Below are 16842 nucleotides of genomic sequence, written 5' to 3'. Positions count from 1 at the left end.
ATTATCTTCCAGCAAATCTTAATGTGGCTCTACAATATTTTCATGAGAGTTTATCAGATTCGATGCTTCCTAACACTTAAAACATTCATTTGTCACTACCAGGGTTCACTCTGTTTAAAACCCTGGAACTATAGGCTGGAGAGATAGCTCAGGGGTTAAAAGCACTGTCTGCTCTTTGAGAGGTCCTGAGTTCAACTCCCAGGACAACATGGTGGCTCACAACCATCTATAATGAGATCTGATGCCCTTTTTTGACCTGAAGGCTTACACACAAACAGAACACAGTATACATAATAAACGAATAAATCTTTTAGATAAAATAAGCTCTGGGGCCAATGCTTTCTCACAATTATCCACATATAGTCAAATTTCCCCCAATAATTTTCTTATTTCTCTCTCTCTTTCTCTCTGTCTCTGTCTCTCTGTCTCTGTCTCTGTCTCTCTCTCTCTCGTTTCTCTGTGGAACAATTCTGAATGTTCTAGATCTCACTCTGTAGACCAAGCTGGACTCTAACTCACAGCTGCATCTGCCTCACAAGTGCTGGGATTACAGGTGTGCCACCACTACTGATTTAAAAGTTTCCAAGTTTCTCTAGGTAATTTAATATTTCTTATGATTTATTAGAGCTTATTCAAAGCCCTCTTCATTCCCAAAGGGGGAAAGAGGAACACATGGGTTTGGAAGAGCTGATGTAATAATTTCTTGCCTAAATCCAATGCACATCATATTTACCTGTGCTTGCATTGTGTTTATATTGTATGCTAAAATTTTCTTTACTTGTGTGCTTCATATATCCTATTAAGTTTGTGGCTAGGCCAAATTTAAAGTTATTAATAGATAAAGTATTTAATAGTCTAGGCTATTGATTGCTTCCTCATTTTTCCCTTTCTCTCCTTTCTTTCATTACACACTGGGTGCGATGCCTTAGGAAAGAACTGGATGTTTTGAAAAATGAACTGCAAGGATCAATATGTTCTTCCCTTTTGTTTGAAATAATCAGTATAGGAAAGAATACAGCTCAGCAACAAAGAGACTTCTGATAGACATCACCTTCCAACTGTCTTTAGCAAACACAGACACACATGGTCACCCATTAAAATAAACCAGAAGCTGAGAGCTAGGAAGAGATTTGGGGCTGCATTTCCTAGGGCTCACACATATTGCAGTCTTAAGACATGAGAAACATTTTTCTGCAGCAGTTTGAGGGGCTAGAAGTCTTGAATGATGAGAACAATATCAATTGCATGGTATAAACAGATGAGCCGAAGTTGTTACTCTGAACAAAACCATTCCTCCACATTCATACATACATACATACTAAATCCATGGGCACCTAGCCCTACCACTAAGCCCTGCTCCTCCAGGCTGTACCATTAAGTCCTCCAGCATATTAACCCAAGACTCATACAATCCTTATGTTTGTGTTTGTTTTGTAACTATAGCATGTATCTTCTCATTTCCCCAATCTCAAAATACATGCCCATGCTTATTTCTCCTCAATGACCACTGTCATTTTATATTAAATCTAGAAATATAATTTTTGTTTTTAAAATTATTTAACAACTATACTTTCTCTGTTTTCCATACTTTTTTCTTAACAATAATCTATTTATTGCCACACAAATTCCTGCTAAGAATTCATCTGGAATGTTCCTGAATGTCACCATAATGTGAAGAATCAGTCTGTAAGAGGTAGATTGGATAATCAATTGTGCATGGTGATATATTTTTTTGAATTGTTTGAAAATTCTTGGATAACATGGAAATTAAAACTGCTACATGAAACATGTTCATAAAATCTGAAAGTATTAAACCTTTTAAAGAAAGAAAACCCTGCCATTTCTCACAGCATGAATGAATTCGGGGCCATTGTCATTGGCCACCTTGAACAAAAACTGACACTTCCCAAGCCTACATACTAAGTCCATAGCCACTTAGCTTTACAAAAAGTCCTGTTCCCCTACAGTCATACCAATAAGGCAGTTACAGAAGGAAAATACTGCATGATCACAGCTATAAAGAGTATATTTAAACAGTCAAGCTCAGAGATACTAAGAATACTAGTGGTTGCTAAGAACTGACAGAGAGAAAATGGGCAATGGGAATAAAGTCTCAGTTACAAAACAAGGATAAGTCTTACAGATCTGCCCTATAATAGTCTGCCTATATAGAACAGTGCTGACTGAGATTTCTGTCCCGCCTGGTCCCACAGACATTCAGTCCCAAGAAAATACACAGAGGTCTACATTAATCATAAATTAGATGGCCTATTAGCTCAGGTGTCTTATCAACTCTTACTTCCTACATTAATCAATAATTCTTTTCTGTGTCAGCCATGTGGATTGGTACCTTTTATCAGCAAGGCTTTCTCATCTTGCTTTCTCTGCATCTGGGTTACAACTGCAGACTGAGCCTTTCCTCTTCCCAGAATCCTCCGGTTCTTGTCATCCCACCTCTATTTCCTGCCTGGCTATTGGTCAATCAGCATTTTATTAAAGCAATACAAGTGACAAATCTTTACAAAATAAAAGACCATTGTCCCACAGCAGAACAGTGTTTTATTTAGTACTTAAAATTTTAAGGCAATAGCTATCACATCAAGTATTCTTATTAAAAATGAAATAAATCAAGAGACCCAAAAGTATTTGGATGAGATGGGCATGTCAATCACATTTGAACTAGTGATGTTTTAATGGCATCGCTGTGTGTCCAAACTCATGAGATTCTAAAAGTTAATTATGAGCAGGTTTTCAGAGGGATGTGGATCTAAAAAAGGATGGTGGTTTGTCTAAAGACTACCCTTGAGAGCAGAGAGAATACATTTACATTTGGACATTGAAGGTAAACCTATTTATAATCAATCTTATATTTAATGTGTCTACTAAAATTATAGATGTCTCAAAGTCTAAATTTGTAGGACCTCCAGCAATCACTACATGCATGAATGCTTAACAATTAGTGTATTATGGAATAAGTTCAGTTTAATCAGGAGCTTGTATTATGAAGCGCAAAAAGCAATTAGATCCTTTTACCCTTTCTCTTATATAAATTCTTGTAGTATATTTTGGGTTCCTATATCAGTCAACTTGTTGATTTTTAGTTCCAATTTTGATTTTTTTTTTATTTTGTTTTTCTCTCTAAAACCAGGTCTCTTTCTCTCCTTACTCCTTCATCCAGTTCCTTTCTTCTGCCATTTTTCTGTCTTTTTTTCCTTCCAATTTTGTTTTTTGTTTGTTATCATATCAGTTACTGTATATATGCACACATACATGTGTGTGTGCGTGCGTACGTGTGTCCAAGTTTGTACATGTGTTTTGGTGTTTAAGAAGTCCTCTCTAAATTGTTATGATTCTCGTGTTTCCTGTTTCAGAGACTTATATATCACTATCTCTTGGCTTAATGGTTCCTCCAAAGGTTATGGCTGCTTATTGGATTTAAGCATCAAACACACAGCTCATACACGAGCTAATGCCTTTGCTGTTTCATAGTTGCATATTAAGTGATCCTTCTACAGTTGAAAGCATTGAATTGCTACCACTTTTAAGGTAAGAGTTCATAATGTCACAAAAAGCACAAGATAGACCTGGCAATCTTGCTGGATGTGGTCACTTTATAATGCCACATAAACATGAAACATAAATATGCAATGAAATGTTCTGAAGAAGATGTGTAAATATAGTAGTTGGTGGGTTTTTGTTTGTATCTTTACCACTTGCTGGTGCATTATTTAGTGTTACTAATTACTATTACTGTCATAAAACATGACAACCAAAACAACTTGGGAAAGAAAGTTTATTTGGCTTACATTTTGATATCACTATTCATCATCATCAAAGGAAGGCAGGAAAATAAGTCAAACATGATAGGAACCTGGAGGCAGGACCTGATGCAGATATCATTAAGGGGTGCTATTTACTGTCTTGTTTCTCATGGTTTTCTCAACCTGCTTTATAACCTCCTTTATGACCTGCTTTATAACCTGCTTTATATCCAAGACCACCAGCCCAGTTTGACACTACCTACCATGGCCTGGGCTCTCTCCCATCAAACACTAATTAAGAAAATACCTACAGACTTGCCTACAGCCTGATCTTATGAATGTAGTTTAACAAAGCTTCCTCCTCTCTGATGAGTGTGCCTTGTGTTAAGTTGACATAAAACTAACCAGCACAGTTGGGCTAGATATTTTTAGATTCTTGGTCTTTTCTTTTTCATTGAATTAAAACAAAATCTCATAAAGATTGCAAAGTATCAGAAAAGTTTATTCAAAGCAAACAGTACAAATAACAAAGAAATATATTATCAAGCATGACAGTAATGAAGAAGAAATGACACCTGATAGTGTACAGATAATATCCGTGGCAATTTACTAGTCATATGTACCGAGAGACTTTGACAGGAGGACACTGTATGACCTAGGAGGCAACACAGGCTTTACCCTTGAGAACAGGATGTATTAGCGGGAGTGTGGGAGTAAGAAAAGGGAAACCTGCTATTCAGAAAAAAACAGGAATTTTGCCTGTGTCTTTGATGCAGGGCCTCTACAAAAGTGAGAGTGGGAGTATCGTTAGACCACTCAGGGTGTTCTTTCTCTAGATGTCATAGAAAAGTGGAAGAGTGGGTTTAATTTTAGACCTAACACCACAGGTGGATTCTAATCATGTTGCTGAATATATTTAAAAGTACTATTGTAAGTCTTGTTAACATTTAAATTCATTGCCACCTCTCAAAAAAAAAAGTTGCTTTATATTAAAATTTGTATTAAATTTGAAAATCATAATCTGATAGAGGATGTGTGTCTAGACTATATCAAGATACCATTCATTATATAAAGGTAAACTTGCAAATGAATAAAGAGTTTTAATAAGCATTACTTAAAAATAAGGGCTAGAAAATATTGTTTAATATGCACAAGAAAGATATCCTAAATGGAAGGTACATTTCATTCATCAGGTAAGTGCAAAAAAAAGGTATTAATTCACAAAATTTACAGTGACTGACATCAAAATCCCAAAGAATTAGAAGGATAAATAGAAGTATTTGCAGTTTGATTCTTTGTATATTATTGAAGCCAGTACCCAAATTACAGCCAGAACATGGCTGCTAAAAGAAGCCTCATTCAAAACAAGAAAATGATATAGACATTCACATATCTAACAGTTTATGGGTGGTTATATACAGCACTGGAAATCCATGCAATGAGCATCATTCAAAGCAAGAAAATGATGTAGACATCCACATACCTAATAGTTTACGAGTTTATTCAGCACTGGATATCCATGCAATGAGATCATATTTTTAATAAGAAGAATGAAGAACTAATACATGTTACTACAGCGATAGACCTTGAAAAAGCCATGCTGAGTGTTATAGAGCCATGTATCTTATTTATGCAGAATATTTTGAAGAAGGAGGTCTATATAGTTGAGTTCTTGATGGTTTAGAAATAAACAGAAAGTGGCTTTTACTGGCTTCCTTGGCAAAGAACTTTGCTAATTTTATTGTAGTTAAGATTTCCCTATTTGTGAATACAATAAAAATGAATTAATTTCATGTTAGAAATAAGTATATTGTGTGGCTTGCTATGCATTAATAAAGCTGTTATATTAAGCAACAATAAACATCTTCCTAGGGATCTGGAGAAATGCCTCATCAGTTAAGAATTCTTACTGTTGTTACAGAGGACCAGAACTTGGTTCTCAGAACCCATATCAGGAAGCTCACTACCATCGAAATCTTGACTCGGGATGTCCTGATATTCTTTTCTGGACTCTATGTGCACTTTCATGATGTACACAAACACAAACTTTTAAATTATTTAAAGCAAAATAAATCCTAAAAATATATAAGTAAATATCTTTCTAGAAATAATCTGTAAAAGACTTCAGTGTTTCAGCAAAGAACATGTCCTAATATTGTTTTGCAAAATATTTCAGAAGGTAGGAAAAAAAACAATAATTTCTTGGTTTATTTTATAAATTCAATGTAACATTGGTATCAAAAAACAATAAACACTGAAAAAGAAGCTGCAGCCCAATAGTCTTTTTACATAAATGCTAAAAATTCCTTTAAAAATCCCAAATGGCTGGGCATGACTGTATGCAAGTTTTATCCCAATATTTGGGCAGATTTCTATGAGTTTGAGGCCAGCCTACTAGCAAATTACAGGCCAGACAGGGCTACATAGTGAGATCCTGTCTTCAAAATGTCCAAAATATGAAAAACATATATTAAATAAAAATAGTATTTATTTCAGAAGTAAACGCATGCATTTGTTGGTCAAAAGTTTGCTTCAAGCATTATTGGGATGAAAACAACATGAATTCAGCTAGTTTTGTTAATGGCTACAGAACAAACATTTGGTAAATTTAGTAGTAAAACATGACTTAAGCATAAAAAGCTTAATATTTTCAATAGATCCCAGCATAGCTGTAAGTCTTAAAACTTCTTTCTTAGATCAGAAGAAGCACCAAGATGCAGTCTACTCCTCCAGACAGCCACTTTTCTAAGAGTATGGATTAGTTCAATTAAACCAAATGTAACATATGTTGCATAATGGTACTAAAAATGAAAAATGTCCAGTTATAAGTAGTAAAGCTTTATGAATGGAAAATCTAAAAGAAATCAGCCCATGACATTGCTGACCTGTTAATTATTTAAGATTATTAGACATCAGGTGTCTATATAAGATTCTGCTGCATTTCTAGACAATGCAACTAATAAAAAATCATTTCAAGTGACTATATTGAAATTACCATCAAAACAATAATTATTTGAGCATGACTATAAAATACATGTGCAATTGAAAGGTTACAATTTATTTTTGAAAGAATTAAAAGCCTAACTATGATGAGAGATACATTAAGCTAGTAATATTAGGTTAGAATGCTAATAGTTATATATGACATAAGGATGTTGTTTCTTCTCAAATCTCTCTGTATTATATAAAATTCGTGCCAAAAAGGTTGGTTGACTACTTTTCCAGGGATTTAAAAGATCAGCCTAGAAATTATATAGAACTGTAAAGATAGAATGATGACTGATCTACGTAGGTCCATTCTACTGCCTTACTTTCAAGTCCCTGACCTCTTAGGCAGTATTGCACTTCTACAATCCCTTTCCTGTTTCTGTGATTTTCAGCAACAGAACAACTACATTTCAGTTGAGATTCTGCTCTACTTATGTTACCATAGCAAAACCTAAAGACACCAATTAACTCTCAGAGAAATAAGTTAGGAATTTATTGGACTACTCATTATCAAACCCAAGGAAAGTTGTGTCCTGTAGCACAAATAATAAAAGCCAGAGCAAGATATTGGGGTTCAACCTGCAAAGCAGAAAAGAAAAACAGTCAAGCCACTTGAGAAGTCTTACCTCTACCAAGGCTGGGTGACCACAGACTAAGCCCACTACACAGACTAAACAGACTAAGCAAGCTATAAAGATTGAGCCTCTCTCTCCTACCATTTTATATTCCTTCTAGTGCTGAAATTGAAGGTGTATGAATCCCTAGTACTGGAATTAAAGGTGTGAGTCACCACCACTTGGATCTGTTTCTGCATTGATCTTTTGTAGCCCAGGGTGGCCTTGAACTCACAGAGATCCATCTGACTCTGTCTCCCCAATCTTGGGATTAAAGGTGTGTGTCACCATTACCTGACCCCTAGTGGCTTTTGCTTTTCCTCTGGTCTTGAGGAAAGATTTATTTATCAATATACAAATAATGTACCTTTACAGTATTAATTTCCCACATGATGTTGATTCCTTGAATGTATCATGAGAACTATAAAGTCACACCTATCTTTGCATTCCATTGAGTTACCAATTGTTCGTTTATCTTGGTTTCCCTCTAACACTGACCAGTTGAGTTTATATTTCCCATTAGCTCTTTGATACTTTTGGATTCTATGTCTCTAAAATAATTTTAGAGCACAAATACAGATATATTTTGTTAATGCTTATTTTGGCATTTCATTAGGCTTTTCAACAGAAATAAAAATACATGAATTTTTAATTTCTCATCTTGACCGAGATCTGCCATAACTCTGCTGGTGTTGCCTTTCAGAATAGACTATTCTCTTCATTTTTTGAATCTTAAGGAGACTTATATAATAAAAGAAAAAAATCTAAATTTTTTAAAAATTCATCTGTGAGTAATTCTGATTATTTGTGAGTATTTATAAGCATGATGCTATTTGGGGGGTTAGTTATTGTCTAATGAAATTTAGTAGCATTTTATATTTTCTAAAAGGATTGTATAGAACAAAGCCTTTGCTAAGAAATCAATAATCTATATACCTATTGATTTAAGTTCTAGGATGTGTTATTAATATAAGCAGATAAATGTGAGCAGGTTTTGAACACTGAGAAATAAATTTGTACCTTTTATAAATTGGTTTCTTATTCAGCTGGTAGCAAAGCTTCCATAAAATTAAATGTCTGAAAGAAATTAAAGGCCTGAAAGATTTTAATAGCAAATAGTCAACTTTCCATGCATTTATTACTGCTATTCCTCATTTCTACTTTCTTGGCACTAAATAGCCTAGCCTGAGAGTGTATTGAGTTGGGTAGCTTTGACGCAAATGGAAAATTGACATATTGTTTGTGAAAGGGAGCAGAGCAGTTATAAAATAAATCTATTGGACTGCCGTTCTTGTTAAATATAAACCCATACATGTCTTTTTCATGTCATATATTCTTGGCTCTCCATATCCACTTCCACTGACCTAATACAGCCCAGGTTCCTTCCTGGACCCTTAGAAGACCTCCTGTGCTCTGTTTATAGTCACCCTACCCTCATCCAGTTACTTTTCAGACAGGAGTCAGACAGTCAAATACTATGCAAAATGAGTGGGCCATTTCCCTGGCCTAATGTTCTGAGTTCTTTTGCTCTCACTATTCCACCAATTCTAGTTCTCTTTTGGAATTTCGTTTCATTTTCCCAGTCCCAAGGAGTTTATTGGTAAATACAAGTTAGAAAATGTTATATACCTTATCTCTTCTGGACAGCAGAATGAATAACTGTGTAGAGATGCCCGTCAATAGTGCTGAACAGGACCCAGTTATATCCACCCCTATTCATATACATAGTCATGGGCACAGGGCTTATAGTCAATCAGTTCTTCTGGCTTGAACCATATACTGATCTCCAGGTCAGTAGTGCTGATATAGGTGTTCTCAATAGGTACAAAGGAATTTCATAATCTTGAAACAGAACTCTCTCCTTGTGAAATAGTCAAAAATCTTACTCATCGGGCCACAGTTTATGTCACGACTTGACAGTGGCCTTGTAAGAGAAAGCTGTTGGATCAGTGGTGCTTGTCTTTTAAACAAGCCCTCTACTGAGACAAGATCCTACTGTATTTTGCCAGAACCCACAGAAGTGAATTCGTTCCACTTTGACCAAAAGTCAGAGAGTTCAAGCCTATTCTTCATCCTTCAATGTTATAACAGGAGGATAGACCCAGGAGTGGCTGCCTACATGATACTTGACCTGAAGTGTGGTCACTGCATGTCCTGCCTAAACATATATAGTTACTTGATGTCTTTGGTATTGAAGGGGTAATTTTCTGCTTGTTCTTTGTACCATGGTAAAGCAGTCTGTTGCCTCCTTCCGCATTTTGGATCGGGGTGCACTAAACATATGGAAAATAAACATAGGTGGATTCAGTATTCACTGGGGTGCCCTCCCAATTCTATCCTGTGATTCTGTCTATTCTTTTGTATCTCTGTTTTTCTACCTGTCATTTCTTATTCCTCGTGTTTCTCTCAGGCATACATACTCTGGGTGGGATCTGGCTGATGCTATTGCCCAGATGTGGGATATGGCATGTTTTTAATTGTTTCACATGATGTTTTCTTTGCTTAAAACTCAACTACTTTTATAAACATGATAAGCAGATTATCATGGTGTTTATAGTCCACTTTATAAAGTGAGTTGACCATGTGCAGTTCCCAAGTTCCTATGATAGCACTGGTGAGTAACTTGAGAAACAGTCCTGACCCTGATGGAGCTGCAGTCCAGGGACAAAAGTCAACATTCCTCAGGTACTTGTGCAAGTTCACCCATGAACAGCATGTGTTACAAGAACATGTGATAAGCATATTATACAGAGTTGTCATCTAAGAAATAAGTCAGAAAAATTGCTCAGAAAGAATGCTGATAACTGAGCCATGAATGAATTATCAGGTCATGAGACAAAGTAGCAAAATCAAAAATGAATTAAATAAAATAATAAAATAAAATTGAAAATGAAAACATAGATTAAAATTCCTGAAAAAAGTTTACTTTACATCCTAAACCATGCCTAGGTGTCTCTACCCTTCTCCTGATCTCCTCTGTCTCTCGGTTAAGTTTTTATGTCAGGGTTGGTTCCTCTGTTTATTGCTTGGGAGGATGGATAGTTTCATGCAGACACAAATGACCCTAACAGGTCATAGAGCACGAATGACCCTAACAGGTGACCACTTGGACATCACTGTTGGCTAGACCTAGTTTCCGTGCTCACTGCTGTGACCCGGGGTCAATGTCTGTTAACAGACTATCACGCACAGGGAACAGCTGTGCTAGACACCCACCCATGGTCATGAGAGTCCTCAACAATGCTCAAGCCTTCACACACCCCACTGATTTCAGACTCCTGCTTGGTTCTTCGGGACTACTACTCAGTTTGAAAGACTTTTTCACATACTTAGAGAAAGGACACATTAAAAGTAAAACACTAAAATCCATTCAAAAGTAGACTAATGTAAGCATTTTAAAATTATTTTCAAGTATGGTTTTCCACAGAAATGTTTTATAAAAAGAACACTTGAAATCACATTAGAATTGAGAAGCATTTTACAACCACTAGAGAAAAAGGCAGTTTTAAGCTAGACTTTCTAGCTTGAGTCTTTTTCTACATGCATTCATAAAACAAAAACTGGTCACACTAATGTTTCCATTTATATTGCAAATTGAGTTTCACCCATGAAATCCTTTAACATATGGTAAATTCTTTCACAGGGAAAATATTGAATTGATTATGGAAATTATCCACTATCCTCAATGCAATATAATATGGATAAAAATATGAATAAAGAAGATAAATGGTTTATGGTTAAATAAACACTTTTAGACACAGTAGGCATTAATTATGTTAGGTGCCAATCTACATTACTTGTCATAATAAATTTCAGAGAATAGATAGCATTTGCTTTATGCTTTCAAAATCCCTAGGTCTCATTCAAGAGCACAAAAAAAAACCAAAAGTTCCAAGATATCTATAGAAATATATTTTTCTAACATACTCAAACTGCATAGTTTTAATTTCATGGTTTTTTTAATTTTTGAGATTATAATATAATTACATTTATCACAAATCTTTACTTCCTCCAAACCCTCTTCTATATATCTCTTCACTCTGTTTCAGATTCATGGCCTCTTACTCCATTAATTGTTATTTAATACATATATGTATAGGTGTAGGTATATACATATGTATTCTTAAATCTAACCTCTGTCTAAATGGTGTTACACATATACATTAATATATATTAATGGGGTTGTTCTCTATCAGTCTGCATTTTGATAGGTTGTGCCTCTCTGTACTTGTCTCCATGTGTTGTAAAAAGAAATTTCTTCAATGAGAGATGAGGACTACTCTTACCTGTGGGTCTAAAGTCAAAGACTGAGGCTGTTAGGGATTACGCTAGTTCAGTACAGTCATGATTGTAGGTTCCCCTCTAATATCCATGAATTTATTAGCACTGATGTTAAGTTTCTAGAACTAGGCATGGTACACCCTTTCTTGACTGGATCTTAAGTCCAATTGGAAAGTTGTTGATAACTGACATGGTATGGATGGTACCCTCTGGATTACTGTTTCATGGTTGCAATTGATGTGATTCAAAACCTTCATAGGACTGTTGGTTGTCTCCTTTCTTTGGCATAATGCCTTCTGGTATCATTAAAATCAGTTCTTAGGGGTAGTACATTCATGTCTATTCTGGTTCAGGGATCTTAGCCTCCATTTCTGAAGCACATGATGTCTTCAGCAATAGGAACTTAGCTTCCATCTCTGGGGGTGGAGAGGTAAGAAGGGCAGCAACCATAGACTATATGTATTGGGAGTCTCTTGTACACTCCTAGACAGCCACTCAAAAAAAAGGGGGGTTCTCATTCCTGATATTGGTTTTTTTGTTTTGTAGTTGTTTTTAAGGTTTTCATTGACTATTGTTGGGTAGCATTTTAAACTCAGGTGAGAAAAGTTCTTTAAAACAATGTATTTATATTTCTATTCAGAAGTGCACATATTATAGAGTTTTAGGATAAATCATTAATGATATGACTTTTGATTTTTCAGGCATCCCTGTTGTTTTACACTTCTCCTATACAGGCTTCCTTCCCACTTCCTCAGTGGCCCCCTTTTCTAATATCGCCTATCAGATTACTTGTAATCCTGTAATTCCTTGTGCCCCCTTCTCTTCTGTTTTTACCTCCTTCCCAGTTCTAAGACACCCATTCTATCCCACATTTCTCTGATCATGTGCCCCCTTTAGTTCCTTTCCCACATTTCTCAATCAACTGCCCCCATTACTTCCTTTCTCTATTTCTCCCAGTGCCCTTAGCCTGGCAGAGACCCCATTTTACTTTTTTAACTTCTGCTGTCAGTCTAGTCTGAGTACTCAGAGCTAGTCACCTCCAATGACAGATAACATGCAATGTTTGCCATTCTGTGCCTGGCTTACCCCACACAATACGATCTTTTCTAGTTACACCCATTTACTAGCAAAGTTCATGGTTTAGGTTTTTTTTTTCCAGCTGTATAATACTTCCCTTAGTGAAAGTATCCCAACACAAATAAGTAGAGCACTTAATGTATGTTCTGAGATATTCTGTACAATCTGAATATGTCAATAAATTATGTGAATGTTTCTGAACTCTTAGATATTATGTTCTTGAAGATTCCAGTAAGTATTTATATAGAAATTTCAAAATGATTTTCCAGTGATTAGAGCACTTGGCATATATCTATTAATCCCCAGCAAATTTTCCATTGCCTTGTAGAAGAAATCAGCTCACTGCCTCATCAGGAAGACAATACGATAAAGAACCCCAATATCAAATGTGTCATATGGTACCCATCTTTCACAGAATGCAATTAGCAAAATTCATAGACATCAGCAAATACAACAAAAATACTCATTTCTTGAGTTAATTGAAAATGGCTGAGATTGCTGTACAGAAATTGAACAACTAACTTTCTTTGTGGAGAAAAGTTAGAATGGAGCAAAATGCCTGCAGTGGCCATGTCAGAAGAGCAGCAGGTGACAATTGAAGTTCAAGGTGTCAGGAGGATGGGAGAATCTCAGAAAAGCAAGCCTCACCCCAAGACACAGACTCCCCAATGTCTTTTGTTTCTTCTGTCCGTTTATGTTTGTTGCTGCTTGCTTGCTCTGAGATCTGGCATGGTGTGAATGGTTGTGGGGAAATACCCATTGCCTGTAATGTAGTGTGTTTATCTCATACAGACATCCCATTCTACTGAGCAATTTTACTTGTGGATTATTATGAAGATGATTTCTTCCTAAGCTGTCCTGTCTAATTGATGATAATAATAATAATATTAGTTGGAGATTTATTTATCAAAATACAAATAATATACCACTACAACTAGTTTAAAAATCTCGATAATTAAAACTATAAGCAAGGAAGTGTCACACAGCTAGAACACATGAGTTAATGTTGAGGAGCCACACAGACTGGCTTAGGTTAATGATTAAGAAAAACAATTGTGCCCAGTAGCCCAGTTAGTTTAAATTCTTTATCCTCAATGTTGGGAGATGTGCTCACAAGTTTTAAAGAGCATTGTAGCTGAAACAAAACTTTGAAAATAATTTAAACTAAGATGTATTGTTAAATAGCTTTGAGGAAAAAAAACAAGAAGACAATCTAAAGTTTTAGAAAGGCACATAATTGAATGCAGAACGAGAACAAAGCAGCCCAATTATCATTGGATGACACACTTTTTTTGCTATGATTGGTTGATGAGCAAAGGTGATGATGAATTCCTTATACCCATTTCTGCCCTCCGACTCCTGATATAAAAAACTATTGATAAGCGCATGTGTATGCTAAAGATTTAAAATAGATCTGAATGATTCTTTATTATATATAAAAGTTTAGGTTTGTGATTCCTTTAAGATTCCTTGTAAGATTACCTTTCAAGGTAATCTTTGTTACTTAAAGTCCAGCCTGCCAGTAAAAGACCTGACTGAGAAGGACATTTTGCTTGCCCACAAAGTTAATGTATAACAAGTTGCTTGGGTATGACTGTACTTGAGTTCTTGGGATACCTAAAGTGTTTAAACATGTAAGGGATATGGAAATCATGCTGTTTTTTAATGTTTGTTTTGTAATCATTCTAAACATTTATTTAGCAAACAGAATGTAACTACATTGATTGAAAAACTTTGTTGGGGTGTGTAATCTGTAGGAAAAAAAAGGTATACATTAGAAAGAACACAGAAGAATAGACAATAAGGAAAGAAACCACCAAGAGAGTGTGTTATTGTCTTTTTCCATAATCCCCTCAGATAGAAAAGCCTTAATTTATGGTGACTCTGTGGATTCCCTTTGAGCCCTCTACTGCTGGGGGCTGGTTCCCCCAGGCAGCAGTAGTGAAACTAAAGCTGTCACATTGCTTGTAAAACATGACTACAACTAGGAGTTAAAGGCAAGTTGCAAGTCTTTCCAACGTGAGGTTTTAAAAGATGCCTAGCTCCAGAGTTTTGAGTGAAACATTTTGTCTCCTCTGACATCACTGGGCAGTACATACTGAGAGTACAGCATGTACCCACCTTTCTTGGTGGTTGCTGGGGAAGGGAGGGAGTGTCCTGATTGTCTAATTAGGAACACAGGTTTCCCCACCTACTCTCACACATACCATGCTGGGATGTCAAAGGACAGAACATGCCGAAAACAGTGAATTGCGGAACGTCTGTCCCTTACTAGATGATCTCTTAAAAAATATAAGGGTTAAACCAAAATTACACGTCCCTCTGAAAATCCAGTTAAAAGATTCTAAATTTTTTATACTTGCTAGCATTTTATGAATGTAGAGACACACACATATGCACTTTAAATTTATTTGAAATCAATCAATATTTTGAAAAGCAGTCAGAATAATTTCACTGACTTGTTTTCTCCATGTTTAATAAAGTACCTATTCTAGTTATTGCTATTGCTTTTTTCTTAACATTTTTGTTTCTGTCTAGTGTCCTTATTTATTTTTTAGAACTTAATATACAAACTTAAAATTCAGTTCTACAAGAAAAGAAAAATGAATGAGCATTTTGGAGTGGATAGCAAAGAAAGGACATTCATGTTTTAATACTTCTCAAATATTAAAATTTGTGAAAATTGAATTTCACTGCCTTAGCTTATAACGTTTCACACATTGCGATAAATTATGAAAGATGAAGAAAAATAATAGAATATATGTGGATTTTGAAGAAGTAATATGAAATTAGAGGTATGGTTTTGTGGGGGAGAGCTCTTGCTATGGAATAATGAAGTTCTGAGTTCAAATTCCCAGTACTCATATCAAAAGTTGCCCTTAGCTAAGCGGAGGCTTGTGACCCCAGCCCTGTACGGGGTAGAAACAGGCAGATGACTGGGCTGGGTTGCAGCCAGTCTAACCCTGGTTTTCGTGAGAGACTAGTCTCAAGATCATATGGTATCACCCTCCTCTAGCCTCCACATATGTTCACAGATACACACAGTTACCATGTGCACACAATACACACTCACATATAAACATATATATTTTATTTGCAAAAAAGGAGAGAAGAAAAACATAGAGAGAAGAAAAACAACTAGTAAAAATTTAGAGGTCAATATATTAGTAATATATTAAGTGGTGGGTGTTAATAACATTTAGAAATTGAACATTAAATTTTTTAAATACAGTAAAAATTGATCAAAACAATAGAACCTAGTGCAGATTTCGTATGTCTGCTGTCAGTTTTGCCTACAAGCACTAATGCACTAGATACAACCTGTGTTGGACTTGACAGTGTCACGGATTCCATGCATCAAACTCAGTATGCTTTGTCATTATTTTGTTTAGTATCATAATTTTCATCTCACGTGCTATCTTTTGAGATCCTATTTCCCACTGATGTTTGCATTTAGTTTGGTTCCCACTACCTTCTCTCTGAGGATCAACATTCGGTTTGTTCAGCTGCTCCCTCAAAGCATTCTACCACATTAGCAAAGACTGAATGATAAACACAGAAAAGTAAATCTTAATGTTTAGCTATAGGCATCCTATATGTTTCTTGGCATGGTCCATGGACCCCACACAATGTTCTGTAGGAACTGACATCTTCTGCTGTCTCACTGAGTCTCAGACCCTCTGTCATTGAAAACCCAATTGTCTTGAACAGTCGATACTAAGTGTTTTCTGTTTTAAGGCATCTATATGGTGTAGTATATCTTTCTCAATGTTCCCTTTATCATATCATTTTAGGTGCATACAATAACTGATATGAGAATGGGCAGGAAGCATGTCATTTCCAGGCCTGGTTGAATAATTCATTTAAAAGTTTATTGCTTTAGAAACATGTCATCCATAAAAAATAAAAAAAAAAAAACCCTAGGCATAGAAGTAGAGACAGAATGAATTTCTTTTAAAATCAAAGTACTTTGGAATTCAGTCTCTTTCCTAGAACTGTTTGACAGTGGAAAAATTCATCTGGATTTGAAGTGCTTTATTAAATTCTGAGACTGCACTTCAAGAAGGAAACAAAGACACAAAAATAATTATTTTGTAGTGCATGATGAACATGCAGGTGAA

Source organism: Chionomys nivalis, chromosome 10 (assembly GCF_950005125.1).
Source record: "Chionomys nivalis chromosome 10, mChiNiv1.1, whole genome shotgun sequence".
Taxonomy (NCBI): Eukaryota; Metazoa; Chordata; class Mammalia; order Rodentia; family Cricetidae; genus Chionomys; species Chionomys nivalis.
This window is presented reverse-complemented; position numbering follows the sequence as displayed.